General features: G+C 36.0%; 1 protein-coding gene and 1 pseudogene across 3 annotated transcripts in view; one reads left to right on the top strand and one right to left on the bottom strand.

The window, feature by feature from the left end:
• The window catches only part of NCKAP5 (NCK associated protein 5), a 1,086,741-nt gene that overhangs the window by 936,742 nt on the left and 132,515 nt on the right, over positions 1-17,484 (bottom strand). The gene's annotated exons all lie outside the window — the stretch shown is intronic.
• On the top strand, positions 4,816-17,106 carry LOC125121928 (histone H3.3A-like; annotated as a pseudogene).

Here is a 17,484-nt window from a genome sequence, read left to right as displayed (position 1 = left end):
ATATCATTTTCAAGGGACAATAACCAAACCACACCATGAAACAGAACCATGAAGTCATATTTTCTCACACAGGGAATAGTCTCACATACATCCACACTCACACTCACACATACACACTCATGCTCACACTCATTCTGAGAAATGTTTTCTCCACGGAGAAAATGTTTTCTCCACGGAGTAGGAAAATCAGAGAGGCAGAAACTGAGATGGAGAAAACGATTCTCAGAATGAGTGTGAGCATATGAGTGTGTGCATGTGTGTATGTGTGAGTGTGGATGCGTGTGTCTGCATTGTGAGACTATTCTGTGTGAGGAAATACAACTTTGTGGTTCTGTTTCATGGTGTGCTTTGGTTATTATCTCTTGAAAATGATATAGTCTGTTAAAGTCTAACAGAAAAAAAAGGGCTTACTGCCATCGTTCTCTTGCATTTGAGTGGACTGGCAACGAGACCCTGCTGTATATATAGCACAGGGAACTACATATCTAATCACTTGTGATGGAACATGATGGAAGATAAAATGAGAAAAAGAATGTATATATATATATATATGGGGGGGTCATATATATATACCTACACGCACACACCGGGTCACTTTGCTGTATAGCATAAATTGACAGAATAGGAGTTCCTGTTGTGGCGCAGCGGAAACAAATCCAACTAGGAACCATGAGTTCAATCCCTGGCCGCACTCAGCGGGTTAAGGATCTGGCGCTGCTGTGAACTGCCATGTAGGTTGCAGATGTGGCGCGAAACCTGCATCGCTGTGGCTGTGGTGTAGGCCGGCAGCTGTAGCTCCAATTAGACCCCTAGACTGGGAACCACCATATGCTGCAGGTGTTGCCCTAAAAAGACCAAAAAATGAACTAAATCAAAAAATAAATAAATAAATTGACAGAACATTGTAAATCAATCATAATAAAAAATTAACAAAACAAAGAATTAAAAATTTTTAAGAAAAAAATGCTAAAATAGGGCCAGAAAAAAAAGGAAAATGGTAGAGCTATAAGGAAGATTTGGCTCCTGCACTCTGCCATGTACATTTGAGCTGATCCATAACTTCTCTGAGTTAAGATTTCCTAATCTGTTCTCCCCAGGTTATTGTCAGGTTTCCATGCAATAATAACACATGAAAAAGCCCTTCCACATCTAGATTTAATATTGTTTTCCACCAGCTGCATTAAGCAACACACAAGGCAAGATATGACTGTGTGCAGCCTAATAGCATCCAGAGAACAGAGACTATGTCCAAAACATGGGCATCTCCCTTAAGCATCCAGCACACGCACTCCTATGTAATATAAACCCTACAAAGAATCACTGCAGCATTGAACATGCCAGGGACAAATCAAAGGGCAAAGACACATCTGCTGACCAGGTAGCTCAGCAGATCACCACCCTGGTTCCTCTGTAGAATCTCCAAGGGAGCTTGTAAAACTTACCAATACCCAAGACCCACCCCAGACCACTGAAATCTCTAGGGGGGGCGGGTACCAACATTAGACTATGGGGACAGCAGCCAGTGTAGTAACCACTGGCTAGAGCAGTGGTTCTCCAACTTTGCTGCATTTTAGAGTCAACTGAGGAGTCACTGAAGCCCCTTCCCAGACCAAATACACCAGGAATGGATGGCTAAGGGTAGTTAGACTCACTCCTCATCACTCTAAGATCCCTGAATGATTCCAACACACAGTCAATGGAGCACCAGTTCATAAGGGGGGAGGTACCACCTTTTCTAGAGCTACTTCCTTTTCTCAAGGGCTGAGGAACACAATTGCTGGCAACATCAACTGCCTTTCTTTAGCCACTGCAACCGGCAATTCCTGATTTTCAAACTCTGACCCAGAGGAAGAAGAGAAACATTAGATATATACAGTAGACACACAAACGGTTTGGAACCAGACCTTCATCCCACCTCAGTTTCTCAAGCAGGCTTAATTTTTTTTCCCTTTTTTTTTTTTTTTTGGCCATGCCTGTAGCATGTGAAAGTTCCCAGGCCAGGGATCAGATGGAACCCTTACCACAGTAGTGACAACCCCAAAACCTTAACCCACTGAGCCACCAGGGAACTCCTAATGTCTTTCGCTTTGTGTAGATAACAATGTTGACTGAAGAAAGAAATAGCAAATCTAGATTCCAAATTAAGGTGCAAATATAATAGAAATGCAGGGCGAAGACATCACCTAGAAAAGGAGGGAAAGAACTTCCTATACCAAGGACAAGACGAGAAAATCTGGACCCAAATGCTTCTAAACCTGCTCACTCCTTTCTCCCCTCTGCCCTCCAGAAGCATCCTGTTCTCATTTCAAAGTGCAAAGCAGGAGAGAATCTGTCAGATGTGTGTATAGCTACCCAACAGAACACTTGAAACTCCTGTCAGCTTTGTATTGAAATCTTTTCATCCTGATTAAGTCTATATATAGGAAAGCAACTGGTTTTCCTTATACTTTAAACACATACACACAACAGTTTCCTTTCAGAAGATATACTGGCTCAATAACTTTCTTCTCTTGATACATCCATTTATGAGTCATATACATAAGGGTGTGTGTGCGTGCACAAAATGCATATGTATGTGTATGAGTGTATATGTGTATGCTTTTGTATGAGTGTGTGTGTGTATGTGCACTTCACTCTGATTGAGAACTGCTGTCTTGATTCTGGACATGAGTATGAAAAAATACCAAATTATGAGACTTTAAACCATAAAATGTCTACTTAAATCGTAACAGCACCTTGAAATTCATTTAGAAGATGACTAAACGCAAACAGACTTCCAAATATAGTGTCCCATCCTCGCCAGATAAATTAGTGGCTGGAAAGACTCTCTGAGGATGTGACAACAGGTTTTTACTTTGAAGTGGAGGAAAATTTTGCATGAAGATTAAAACCGTTTTTTAAATTTTTATCAAAGTATATGTGACTTACAAGATTATATTAGTTTCCAGGGTAAAATATAGATTCAAATTTTTTATAGATTATCCTCCATTTAGTTATAAAATATTGGCTCTGTTCCATGTTATACAGGGTATCCTTGTCATTTATTTATTTTATACATAGTAGGTTGTACCTCTTAATCTCCTACCGCTATTTTGTCCCTCCCCACTCCCCTCTCCCCACTGATAACCACTCATTTGTTCTCTAGATTTGTAAGTCTGGTTCTTTTTTGTTGTTATTGTTGTATTTGCTAGTTTATGTTTTAAATTCCACATATAAGTGATAACATAATATTTGTCTTTTTCTGACTTATGTCACTAAGCATAATGGTTTCATGAGCTCATATTTTTAAACTTCTCACCCTAGAAGCTGGTCAGTAGCGTATAGTTGATGACTTTAAAAATTTTTTTTTAAATTATAGATGATTTACAATGTTGTGTTAGTTTTAGGTGTATAGCAAAGTGATTCAGTTATATATATATACATATATGCTCTTGTTCAGATGGTTTTCTGTTACAGGCTATTACAAGATATTGAATATAGTTCCCTGTGCTAATACAGTAGTTCCTTGTAGCTTATCTCTTTTATATATAGTAGTGTGGATATGTTAATCCCAAACTCCTAATTTATTTCTCCTTTCCCTTTCCCTTTTGGTAAACATAAGTTTGTTTTCTTATAGTTGATGATTTAAATGCTGGACAAACCCCTAAGGATCATTCTCCCATGGCCCCCTCCAAGTGGTACATCCAACAGAGGAAACTAGGGGTACAGAGAAACCTTGGTCTGGAAATCTTGGCTGTTGCTCAATATGCAGCTTCAGGAAAGTGGAATGGTTAAAGAATTGATGTAAATGTAAACCAAAGTCTTTATAAACAAAGGACAGGGGAAGCTCCTGGAACCTCTAAAATGTCCAAAATTCAGTACACTCCAACCCTTACTAAAATATTTTAAACATTGAAATGTAATTCACATACTACAAAATTCTTCCTTTTAAAGTGCACAATTCAGAGACAACCCATTTTACTAGCCAATACTCATTTGTGACAGGAACTGGTCATGTGCTATGGAAATGCAAAGAAATTCCCTCATCACTGCTTGAGCTTCATCAATCCTGACTGTCCCATGTCTCCATCATTTTGTTTAGCAGCATCCAGGCCAGTCCCGAGTTTCAATTCTCTAACTGAAAGATTCTGTGACCTTGAGCAATTTATTTAACATCTCTTGGCCTCCATTTCCTCATGGATAAAATCAAGATAATAATAACAGCAATCATCTTAATAAGATTGCTTTCAGGATTAAAATGATGCCTGCTTTAAAATACTGGAGTAGATATTCAATAATTGTTCATACAACCAAATTCCTTTCATTCAGAATTCAATAATATTTATCTACATAATATCTATTTTGTCCAAGGCCTTGTGTTAGGCCCTGCAAAGAGAATGAAAGACATAGAGACAGAGAGAGAGAGAAGGAGGAGGAGGAGGAGGAAAAAGAAGAATTGAGGAGAGGAGGAGGAGGGGGGGCAGGAAGGGGAAAAGGGAGGGATGGAGGAAGAGGAGAGGCAGAGAACTAGAAGAAGAAAAGAAAGAGAAGAAAAGAAAAAGGAAAGGAAGATATAAAGTGCATATCTTCAAATTTCAAGGAAGTTCAAAGTTTAAGAAGGGAATATCTATACATCGATAGTAAAAGTTTGAGTTCCCGCTGTGGCACAACTGGACAAGCCAAGTCTGCAGCTCCAGGATGCAGGTTAGATCACTGGCAGAGTAGGTTAAAGGATCAGGCATAGGTCGCATAGGCGACGTAGGTTGCAGCTGTGTCTAGGATCTGATCCCTGGCCTGGGAACTCCTAGGGGCAGCCAAAAAAGAAGGTTAAAAAAAATGAATGTGGTGTTCACAGCCACCGCTACACCTCCATCCCTCGCCAAAGCCAGCACCGCCTCTTTTAGCTCACTGAGCAACAGCCAAAGGAGAAGGGGGATAAACAAGGAGGTCTCTATACCATGGCTCCTACAAAGCATTACAGCCCGCAAATCGACTGGTGGTAAAGCACCGAGGAAGCAACTGGCTAGAAAAGCTGCTCGCAAGAGTGCGCCCTCTACTGGAGGGGTGAAGAAACCTCATTATTAAAGGCCTGGACGGATTAAAAACCTAGATATAAGATCAGACACTATAAAACTCTTAGAGGAAAACATAGGCCAAACACTCTCTGACATAAACGACACCAACATCTTCTCAGATCCACCTCTTAGAGTAATGACAATAAAAACAAAAACAAACAAATGGGACCTAATTATACTTAAAAGTTTCTGCACAGCAAAGGAAACAAAATGAAAAGACAACCCACAGAATGGGAGAAAATATTTGCAAATGAATCAAATGACAAGGGATTAATCTCCAAAATTTATAAACACCTTCTGCAGCTCCATACCAAAAAAACAAACAACCCCCTCCAAAAATGGGCAGAAGATGTAAACAGGCAATTCTCCAAAGAAGACATACAGATGGCCAAAACACACATGAAAAGATGTTCAGCATCACTCATTATTAGAGAAATGCAAATCAAAACCCCTCTGAGGTACCACCTTATACCAGCCAGAATGGCCATCATCAAAAAGTCTACAAACAACAAGTGCTGGAGAGGGTGTGGAGAAAAAGGAACCCTAGTACACTGTTCGTGGGATTGTAAATTGGTGCAACCACTGTGGAAAACAGTATGGAGATTCCTCAGAAAACTCAAAATAGAACTCCCATTTGATCCAGAAATTCCACTCCTGGGCATCTATCCAGAGAAAACCATGACTTGAAAAGACACATGTACTCCAGTGTTCATTGCAGCATTCTTTTCAATAGCCAAGACATGGAAACAACCTAAATGTCTAGCAACAGAGGAGTGGACCAAGAAGAAGTGGTGCATATATATAATGGAATATTACTCAGCCATTAAAAGGAAAGAAATAACAGCATTTGCAGCAACATGGATGGACCTAGAAGTTATCATGCTAGGTGAAGTCAGCCATACAATGAGACACCAACATCAAATGCTATCACTTACTTGTGAAATCTAAAAAAAAGGACACAATGAATTTCTTTGCAGAACAGATACTTACTCACAGACTTTGAAAAACTTATGGTCTCCAAAGGAGACAGTTTGTCAGGTGGGGGATGTGCATGGGTAAATCCTATAAAATTGGATTGTGATGATCATTGTACAACTACAAATGTAATAAATTCATTGAGTAATAAAAACAAACAAACAACAACAAAAAAATAAAGGCCTGGTACCCTGGCACTCCGTGAAATCAGACATTATCAGAAGTCCACTGAACTGCTGATTCACAAGCTTCCCTTCCAGCGTCTGGTGGAGGAAATTGCTCAGGACTTCAAAACAGATCTTTGCTTCCAAGGTGAAGCTATTGGTGCTTTGCAGGAGGCAAGTGAGGCCTATCTGGTTGGCCTTTTTGAAGACACCAACCTGTGGGCTATCCATGCCAAACGTGTAACAATTATGCCAAAAGACATTCAGATAGCACACCACATACGTGGAGAACTTGCTTAAGAATCTATGATGGGAAACATTTCATTCTTTAAAAAAAAAAAAAAAACTATCTTCTTCCTGCTATTGGTAGTTCTGAATGTTAGATATTTTTTTTTCCCCCATGGGGTCAGAAGGTACCTAAGTACATGATTGCAAGTGGAAAAATAGGGGACAGAAATAAGATATTAGCTGTTTTTCCATTTTCATTTGTGTGTGAATTTTTAATATATAAATGTGGGGACATAAAGCATTAATGCAAGCCAAAATGTTTCAGTGAACAAGTTTCACCAGTTCAACTTTATAAGAGCTGTAAATAAACGTGTTAAATTTTTTTGGAAAAAAAAAAAGTGAATGAATGAGTGAAAGGTTTCAGCACAAAAATTTACTGTTGGTTTGGATAACCTTGGGAAAACTTGCTCGTATTGTCATTCAAAGTATTGCCAGCTAATTTCTGGATACAAATCATTGCAACATTTTTACAGTGTATGAACGAAAAACCAAGAGACAGAATGGCAGGGGCTTGGACCAGGATAAGCATTTCAGCTATGGCTGTTTTTCAGAACCATCTGTTGTTTTTCTTTTTCTCCCCGCCCCCCCCTTCTTTCTTTGTAAAGATTTCCCCCACTTTTTAGTTCCCTCCTCAGCCTCTCCTCCATTTAGTGCTTTAAGAAAAGGTTGTAGTTCATTATGTGTAATGTCTACCCATTGCCCATAAACTCTTTAAGGAGAGAGTCAGTGTAGAAATGAAACAAATAAATAACTCTTCAAAATAAATAAAGTGTGCACATAACCCCAGTGGATTGGAAGACTATTTAGATAACTAGGGAAAAGAATTTTCACACTGTGTCATCTGCTAACGCTAATGAGTTAATTAAATTAGAAAAATTCCAGTGCCAAAAGTGAAAACATCCAAATACGTGGGATGCTGGGGGAATTATAGACCTGTTAGGAAATGCGTTCTGTTCCAGCTTATTTTTTTCCTTTGAGAAGGCCATGGAGAGCTACACTTAAAAAACCATCCAATTTCAAGAGAGTATTTTCCATCTGGGGCCAGTTGGATAGAGTACGCTTTAAACTCTGCAAAGCCTGCTGAGAGGCAACATGATTTGCGAAGAAAACAGTTTATGAAAAGCAACGTTTTGTGAAGATCCAGCAAAAGATTTTACTGTGAAGTTCCCATACACTCCTGAAGTAATTATTTCCATTAAATGTCTCGGTGTACAAATGAAAAACCAAAATGATTCAGGAAATGGATATGGTAAAATCAATTGGAAGCCAATACATTTTAGCCAAGGCTTTCGCTGGTAATTTGAATATTTCTTGCTACCTGGAAGCTTTCTTCACTTTATTCTCTTTTATAGTAACCTCCTTCCACCACAATGCCCCTGCCTCAAATAACCCTGATGTGAAAAAAAAAAATGCTAAAAGCCTAGTAAATCAGAATTAAGGGGTTAAGTCTTACAAGTCCATCAATATGCTGAAAACCAGAGAAAGAATTCTTAGTAAACCAAAAATGCAGAATATGACATTAAAAATGTCCCAAGTTATAATAGCTGTCAAAATGAAACATCTCAAAGGTGTTTACTTTCTTTTTTTTATTACCCAAATGAATTTATCACATCTGTAGTTGTATAATGATCATAACATCCAATTTCACAGGATTTCCATCCCATAACCCAAGCATACCTCCCACCCCAAAAACTGTCTTCTCCGGAGATCATAAATTTTTCAATGTCTGTGAGTCAGTATCTGTTCTGCAAAGAAGTTCAGTCTGTCCTTTTTTCAGATTCCACATGTCCGTGAAAGCATTTGATATTGGTATCTCATTGTATGGCTGACTTCACTTATCATGATAATTTCTAGGTCCATCCATGTTGCAAAAAATGCTGGTATTTCATTCTTTTTAGTGGCTGAGTAATATTCCATTGTGTATATGTACCACATCTTCTTGATCCACTCCTCTGACAATGGACATTTAGGTTGTCTCCATGTCTTGGCTATTGCAAATAGTGCTGCAATAAACATTTAATTAAATGATCTTTAAATAAATAAATTTATTTAAATTTATTATTTATTTAAATAGTGCTGCAATGAACAATTTAATTAAACATCTGTTTACTCAAAGAAAGTAAAAAAAAAAGATGTTTACTTTCTTTGAGTCAATGTTTAATTGACTTTCACTAAGGGAAAGAAGTGAGCTAAAATCTCTCTAAAAGATAAAACAGTTGATGACTACCCACTTAAACTGATAGCCAGAAAGACTTAAGTTTAGGTTTTGCTTGTGTATATATATGTGTACAGTATGTATTTATATGTGCTATGCAAATATATGTATATGTGTTATACATACATATATATCTGTAATTATTTATGTACATATGGTCATTCTTTCTCTTCTTTTCAATTCTCCCAGTTAAAGATAACAACAACCAAAACTTATTATTTGGGCTTCTTCCTTTTTTTTTTTTCGTGTGATGGTTTGTTTCTTTTTATTTGGGCTTTGGAGGCTCAAGAATAAGAGTTATATGAATAGTGGGGTAAACCACTACTTCCCAAATTCAAGAAAAGGAATCTTGTCAAAATGCTGATTCTGATTCAGTGGGTCTTGGTAAAGGCTGAGGTGCTGCAATTCTAATAAGATGATGCTTCTGGTCTGTGGATTACACTTTGAAGTAAAAGCTCTGAAACCTAGAGAATTTATCTGTGCACATGTAAGAATGAAATTCTAAGAATTTTCAGATGCTCAGTATTGCAAATTATTAGAGAAATGCAAATCAAAAGTACAATGAGGCACCACCTCATACAGAACAGAATGGCTGTCACTAATAAGCCTACAAATAGCATATGTTGGAGAGGGTGTAGAGAAAAGGGAACCCTCCTTCACTGTTGGTGGGAATGTAAATTGGTACAACCACTATGGAAAAGAGTATGGAGGTTACACAGAAAACTAAAAATAGAACTGCCATATGATCCAACAATCCCACTCCTGGGCATATATCCGGACACTATAATTCAAAAAGATACACACACTATTCACACTCAAAGCAGCACTATTCGCAATAGCCTAGTCATGGAAACAACCTAAATGTCCACTGAGAGATGAATAAATTAAGAAGATATGGTATATACATACCACGGAATACTACTCAGCCATAAAAAATGAAATAATGCCATTTGTAGCAACATGGGTGGACCTAGAGATTATCATACTGAGTAAAAATAAGCTGAGAAAGACAAATACCATATGATATCACTTATACATGGAATCTAAAATGTGGCACAAATGAACCTACCTAGGTTCATAAAGAACAGACCTCTGGTTGCCAAGGGGGAAGAGGGAGGGAGTAGGAAGGACTTAGGGGTTTGGAATTAGTAGATACAAACTATTACATTTAGAATGAATAAGCAATGGGGTTCTGCTATATAGCACAGGGAACTATATCCAATCTCTTAGTACAGACCATGATGGAAAATAATATATAAAAAAAGAATGTGTATACATATACATACATATATATATATATACACACATGACTGAGTCACTTTGCTATACAGTAGAAGTTGGCACAACACTGTAAATCAACTATAATTTTTTAAAAATAAATTTAAAAAAGAATTTTTATGAGAAAGCTATGTTCATCAAGCTAGATATTATGACCTAGTTCTTGACAGAATCTAAGGTCCTTTTTGGACTATACAGTTTACTCATATAACATAATTCTTATGTTAACCTCTACTCAAAGTTGAAATCTCAGATCCTGAGGTTTAAAGATTTCTTCTGGGCCCTCTCTTCACCTACCCACCAATAGAATCATTACCTATTAATTAAAATAAACCTAACAAGTTTATTCAGTCATTTCTGGTAATTACTTGCATCTACCAGTGACAAAAGCTCACACTACCTTTAACAGCAGCCCATTTCACATTTGGGGTTTTTGCATGGTTAGAAAGTTTCAGTATGTCTCTCTGAGTTTCACCTATTTGGCAGAAGTGCCAACTTTTATTCTTTATTTCAGTGGAGTTGGTTGTCATTTTTCACCAGTGAGTATGGGATTGCCTGGTCTCTTTGTGCCTACCAATTACCAAATTGAGACAATTTCTATATATTCCTGGATCTGCATGGTGCTTTAAAATTCTTTATTTTCAATTAAAAAAATAAATACACTAAAAAGAACATAAAGTAACATTCATGTACGCACCATCATATTTAACAAATATCTCACCATATTTGCTTTAATTAATCTTTTTTTTAAAAAAGAAAGAAAGCATCATAGACACAGTGATTATCCCAGTAGCCACTATTCTGTAGTAGGAAATCATGAGTAATGTAATGTTCATGAGTTATATTTATACTACATGTTTAATGTGTATTTTTTAAAGTTTATATATATGGTATCATGCTTTCTGTATTCAGTTTTGACTTTTGTTTTTCCCTTACCATGACTACAATTTGTTTCCACTTAACATTTTATCATCAAGATTTATACATGTCGATAAAAGCAGTCCTCATTCATTTTAAATATTTTAAGAATCCTAATAAATGTATTTGAGGACAGTTTATCTACCCAATTACTAACAAATAGATATTTGTTCCCAACGTTTTGCTATGCACATTATAAACAATGCTGCTATGATCATTCTTATTCATGCATCCTTCTAAACAAAGACAGAAAAGTTTCTCTCTCATACAAAGAACTCACTGGATCATAAGTTATGCATGTTCAGCTTACCAGGTAGTATAAATTACCCTCCAAAAAAGTTATACTGTAGCAATTTGCACTTATATAAGCAATGTTAAAATCTCTGTTTTCCTCTGGCTTTTTTACCATTTGATAGAACAATCTCACTTCTGGGTATGCAACCAAATGTAATAAACTCACTATCTCGAAGAAATATCTACATTCCCATGTTTACTGCAGTATTCATTATTCACAACAGCTAAGACATGGAAACAATCTAAATTTCCATTAATGAATAAATAGATAGAAAAAGATGTGATATATATTTATATACATGGATAGAGACATAGCTAGGTTGATATCAATATCTGCTTATCTATCCTCATATTTATACCTAAATCTATATATATCTCCAATGGAATACTATTCAGTCAGAAAAAGAAGGAAATTTGGCCATTTGTGAGTACATTTGGCCATTTGGATGTAACTTGAGGGTTAAATTTCATTATGATAAACGAAATAAGTCAGAAGGAATATATGATCTCACTTTTACATGGAATCTATAGAAGCCAAAGTCATAGAAGCAGAGAGTACAATGACGGTTGCCACACCTGGAGAGTGGGGGAAATGCAGAGATATCGGTCAAAGGGTACATACTTCCAGTTATAAGATAAATACATTCTAGCAAACTAAAATACATCCCAATGACTATAATTAATAACAATGTTTTGTATACTGGAAAGTAGCTAGAGAGTATATATTAAATATTCTCAACACACATGCAATGGTAATTATGTAAGGTTATGGAAGTCTTAACTAACTTAATTGTGGTAATCATTTTGTAATATATATACATGTATCAAGTCATTGCATTGCACAATGTTATATTCAATAATATCCCAGTAAAGCTTGGGGGAAAAAAGAAATGATGGGTTATTTGAGAGGTTGAATTGAAGGGAGTGAATCCACTTGATTATAATTTTCTTACATGTTCCTATATGAAAGTGTCACATCTAACAAGAAAACATTAGGTCAGGCACTCATCTGAGACTTGAATCCTCCCTCTATTTTAGTGTTTTATTTTCAACTTTGTATCACCTCCCCAAATTCTTTTACATGTTTTCCTTATTTTTAATTTTTCTTCTTCCTTATTATAATTTTTTTCCTAATTGCTACCCTCCCTCCATAAAATTGTAATACCATAGATCTATTTATGTACTGCAGCCCTTTGGGGAACCACAAACAATTCTGATTACTAAATTTTTGTCCCAAGAACCAATTTTTGTCCTCATTGAGAATGTTTCTATCTAAATATATAAGATTCTCAGTTTTCTTTTGGGGGTAGGAAAGTCAACATGGTTTTTTTACATGAAGTAAGATTTAGGACTCTAATACAAGGTGGCCTTAGTGACAATGAGTTCTGAAATTTTTCTCTTGAGGGATACTCACTTGAAGAAGTGCCTTATGGGAAAAGTCAAGAAAAAAAGATGTTTGGGTAAAGTTAGCAGCTGTAAACCCCAAAGGATAATAAATCAGGAATGTAATGTAAATGAGGGAAACTGGCCCTGGGGGAACTCTGTCCACATGGGTAACACACAGCTTGTCCAAAAAGGGCAGCTGCCACTCAACAGCAGCCAAAACCACTAGACAGGAATGAAGGTCCATTTTATCAAACCCTTTGCTTTTTCTCTCCATTTTAAAATATTGCTTCAATTTTTAAAATATATTTCATGAGCCAAAGAAAATTCATCTCTGAGAATTTGCAGCCTCTAAGCAACACAATTCTAAGTTTTGACTACACAAACCTCCCTCCTCCTCTAATATTTGATAATTATTTTTAAAATTTTGACAATTATAAGATTGTAGTCTTAAACATGAATGCAAAAACTAAGAGTAATTTAATTTCCCACACTCTCTTATGCAAATAGAAGAAATCTAAACTTTCTGCTCAAAGATAATTTATTATCCCTTTACATGAAGTCAAAATGTAGCAGCAATTATCCTAAGTTCTGAGAGAATAAAGGTTTTTTTCTCTTCACTTTAAAATTAAAATATTACTTGGGTTACTGAATAACTTTTAGATATTCACATATGCCATTATAGCATGACATTTAAAAGCCTTTCCTTCAAAGAAAACTTTCTATATTTCCTTTATTTAATAGATTCTCCAAGGTATATGAGTATATACTTCTGTAATCTTTTTATTATGTTTTTTTACTCCATTGTTAGTTTTAGTATTTCTGTCTCATCCCCACAAAAAATAATTAAGGTCACATGCAGATATTTTGAAAGGCCACACTAATTACCTGAATTATGACTACATCTATACCTCATATTTTGCTATGTAGATGGTTTCTGTGGGGCTTAGCAAATCTTGATACATTTTGGAAATTCAAATATCAGGTTTATATACCTGGCTCTGCTACTAACTACCAATGTATCTTCAACAAATTAATTAAAATCTCTGTCCTCAGTTTCCTCATCTCACATATAAAGGTAAACAAATTAGGTACAATGAAGGCCACTTTTGGCCCTAAAATATGTTGATCTATAAAGCAACTTAAATAGATTAAAGCTTTTGGTTTTTAAATTCATTGCCTCTCTTTATTTTCAGCTTTATTGAAATATAATTCATATATATTATTGACCCATTTAAGTTGTACAGCTCAGTAATTGGGGGTAAATACACAAAATTGAGCAACCATCAACATAATCTAATTTTAGAACATTTTAGGAGTTCCTGTCGTGGCTCAGTGGTTAACAAATCTGACTAGGAGCCATGAGGTTGCGGGTCCAATCCCTGGCCTTGCTCAATGGGTTAAGGATCTGGCGTTACCATGAGCTGTAGTGTAGGTTGCAGACATGGCTTGGATCCTGCATTGCTGTGGCTCTGGCATAAGTTGGCGGCTACAGCTCCAATTAGACCCCGAGCCTGGGAAGCTCCATATGCTGTGGGTGCGGCCCTAGAAAAGACAAAAAAAAAATAATGATTTTAGAACACTTTCAACTTTTTTGTATAAATATTTTTTTCATTTCTTTTGGAAATATACCTAGAAGTAGAATTGTTGGGTCAAGTGGAGACTCATATTAGCACCTTGAGGAACTGCCAACCTGTTCTCCAAAGTGGCTATACCATTTTACATTCTCGCCAGCAATATACTAGGGTTCTAATTTCTCTAAACCTTTGCCTACATTTGTTATTGTTGCTTTTTTTATTATAGCACTCTAGTGGGTGTGAAGGGCTATCTTGTTGTAGTTTTGATTCCCACTTCCCTAATGACTTATAATGTTTAGCATCTTTTCATGTGCTCATTGGCCATTCAGACATTTGCTCACTTTTTAATTGGGTGATTTGTCATTTTATTGTCCAGTTGTAAGATTTCCTTCTTTATTTGGCTTACAAGTCCCTTGTCAGATATACTCTGCAAATATTTTCTCCCATTTTGTGGGTTATCTTTTCATTTTTACAACAGTGTTCTTTGATGCACAAATATTTTTAATTTTACTGAAGTCAAAGGAATTTTTTTAAGGCCACACCTGGCATATGGAAGTTCCCAGGCTAGGGGTCAAATCAGAGCTACATCTGCAGTCTACACAATGGAGATCTGAGCCACATCTGTGACAAACAGCACAGGTTGTGGTAACACAGGGTCCTTAACCGAATGAATGAGGCCAGGGATGGAGCCCACATCCTCCCAGACACTATGTCAGGTTCTTCATTGAGCCACAATGGGAACTTCTATTTTTTGTTGTGATGCTAATGCTTTTGGTGTCATTTCCAAAAAACCACTGACAACTCCAAAGAAGTGAAGATCCTACTCCTATTATAAAAGTTTTATACTTTTAGCTTTTACATTCAGATCTATGATTTAGTTTGCATTACCTTTTGTGTATGATGTGACGTAGAGGTCCAAATTAATTGTTGTACAAATTGGCTAAGATATCCAATTGTCCCAGTACTGTTTATTGAAAAGACTGTTCTTTCCTCCATGGAACTGCTTTGTTACCCTTGTCAAAAATCAATTCACCATAAGTGTGATGGTGTATTTCTACACCCTCAGTTCTATTTACCTGACATTTATTTCTAGGCTTAGGTCAGTACCACACTATACTGATTAATATAACTTTGCAGTCAATTCTGAATTGGTTGCGTGAGTTTTGCGACTCCAATCTTCATTTTCAAGATGGTGTTGGCTATTTTCTGTATAAATATACCTTGTATTTCCATATGAATTTTAGCATCAGCTTATACATTTCCACAAAAAGTCAACTGGGGCTTTGATAGGGATTGCATTAAGTCTGTAGATCAATTTGGGGAATGCTGTCATCTTAACAATGCTAAGCTTTCTGATCCATGAAAATAGGATGTCTTTCAACTTATTTATTATCTTTTCTAAAAATTTCAAAAATGCTTTGTGTGTTTGTCTTGCAATTTGTTTGCTAAATTTATTCCTAGGTGTTATATTCTTTTGGTTATACATGAGGTTGTTTTCTTAATTTTGGATTGTTCATTGCACTGTATCCCTTTTAAGCTCCAAAATGAAAAACTAGGTCATACTTTATTCATTCTAACTTTGTGTGTGTGTGTGTATTTTGCTTTAAATGATGAATTCATTTTAATTTTAGTTCTAAGTAATATATTTTTTACATTGCAATTTTTATTTTTTAATTTTATTTTAATTAAGTTGTAAAAATACTCATAAGAGTTGTGTAGAAAATGTGTGAATTGAAGTTAGGCTGGATGGCTGGCTTAGTCAACTAAATCATTTATAATTAATAGCAACAGACTGCATCATCTCCTCTTAGCACTCGCTGAACACTTACTGAATGTACAACACTCACATTGCCTTAATGCCCACACTTCCTAGAAGCACATCTATCCCCATCAACAGGAAAACTGCATTTAACACCCATAACCTCAGGAAAACAGTTAAAAGCCTAACATAACTAAATACCTCCTCATTTTTAGCTTATTGCTTTAAATATTTTCATTTTTCCATTAAAGGAAGGATTTCTTTTGGATGTTAAACAAACAAACAAACCAATTGCTCCTCGAAGCTGAATTTCAATTATACTTCACAGGACTTCGAACCTTTCCAAAGCTTTTGCCACTGCCTTGTAAAATTATGCTGAGTTGTTGAAGACATAAAATGCAATTTATATATATTGGAGAAAAAGTAAGATACATTTTGATTACTATGTCTTTTCCTGGCAAATATGACATGTATTCCAATGGAAATAATCACATTAGGTCAGTGGGTCTTGAAAACTTTGAGGATGGGAGGTAGGTAAATACACAACACCCTGAAAAAATACAGACATTTATTACAGACACATTTTTGTACACAATTTTAAGGATTTATGGTTACTCTGAAGCCCAGCAATGGATAAGAACTTCCCATTAAATAATACCTGAGAAAGAAATAATTGTTTTAGATTTATATATTCACTGTTTATATTACACACACAATCTCTATAAGGTCCTGGGCCTACTGAGTTCTGGGTGTAGAGGCACACAAAAATGAGAATGAGTTTGACACCTAGTATATATTAGGTATTAAAAGATTTCCATAAGTTTTGCAGCCAAAATGTAGCAGGCCACATTCAAGAAAAGGAGTTACTCAAACTTGAAAGATGGTTGGTATAAACTAATTACTACCCAAGGCTACAAATAATATAGGATAATGTGATCTGCACAGCAAAAGGAAAGACTGTTCCAAAAACAAGACCAAAACAAGTCATTTGTTAGCTCAGCTTTATCTGAGAAGTGCCCAATTTTATACTACTGAATGGATTCCAGTCACTCATATAACACCTGGTTCTGGGCTGGATGTCTAATAAGCCTTCTGGACTCCTTCACAAATCTTCTAGATGGAGAAGAGTATGCGGAGAAAAGGGGGAAATATCCACATTCAAGATGAAATGGAAATTTTAAAGTACATGAAAACTAAGTAGAGAACCAAATTTTTAAAATAAGAGAATTCACTGACAAAGAAATTATCAGAAAAATGAAAATCAAAAGCACAGGGAGATATCACCTCACACCTGTTAAAATGGGTAATATATGGGCTTATGATAAATTCATCTATGATGAAGGAGGCAAGACTATACAATGAAAATAAGATAGTCTCTTCGATAAGTGGTGCTGGGAAAACTGAACACCCACATGTGAAAGAATGAAATTAAAAAATTCTCTACCACTATTCACAAAAATAAACTCAAAATGGATTAAAGACCTAAATGTAAGACATGATACTACGATACTATAAAACTCTCACAAGAGAACATAGGCAGAACACTCTTGACAGATATCACAACAGTATTTTTGTGCAT

This window comes from Phacochoerus africanus, chromosome 3, assembly GCF_016906955.1.
Source record: "Phacochoerus africanus isolate WHEZ1 chromosome 3, ROS_Pafr_v1, whole genome shotgun sequence".
NCBI lineage: Eukaryota > Metazoa > Chordata > Mammalia > Artiodactyla > Suidae > Phacochoerus > Phacochoerus africanus.
The sequence above is the reverse complement of the archived record's forward strand: the minus strand, read 5'-3'. Positions and strand labels throughout refer to the sequence as shown.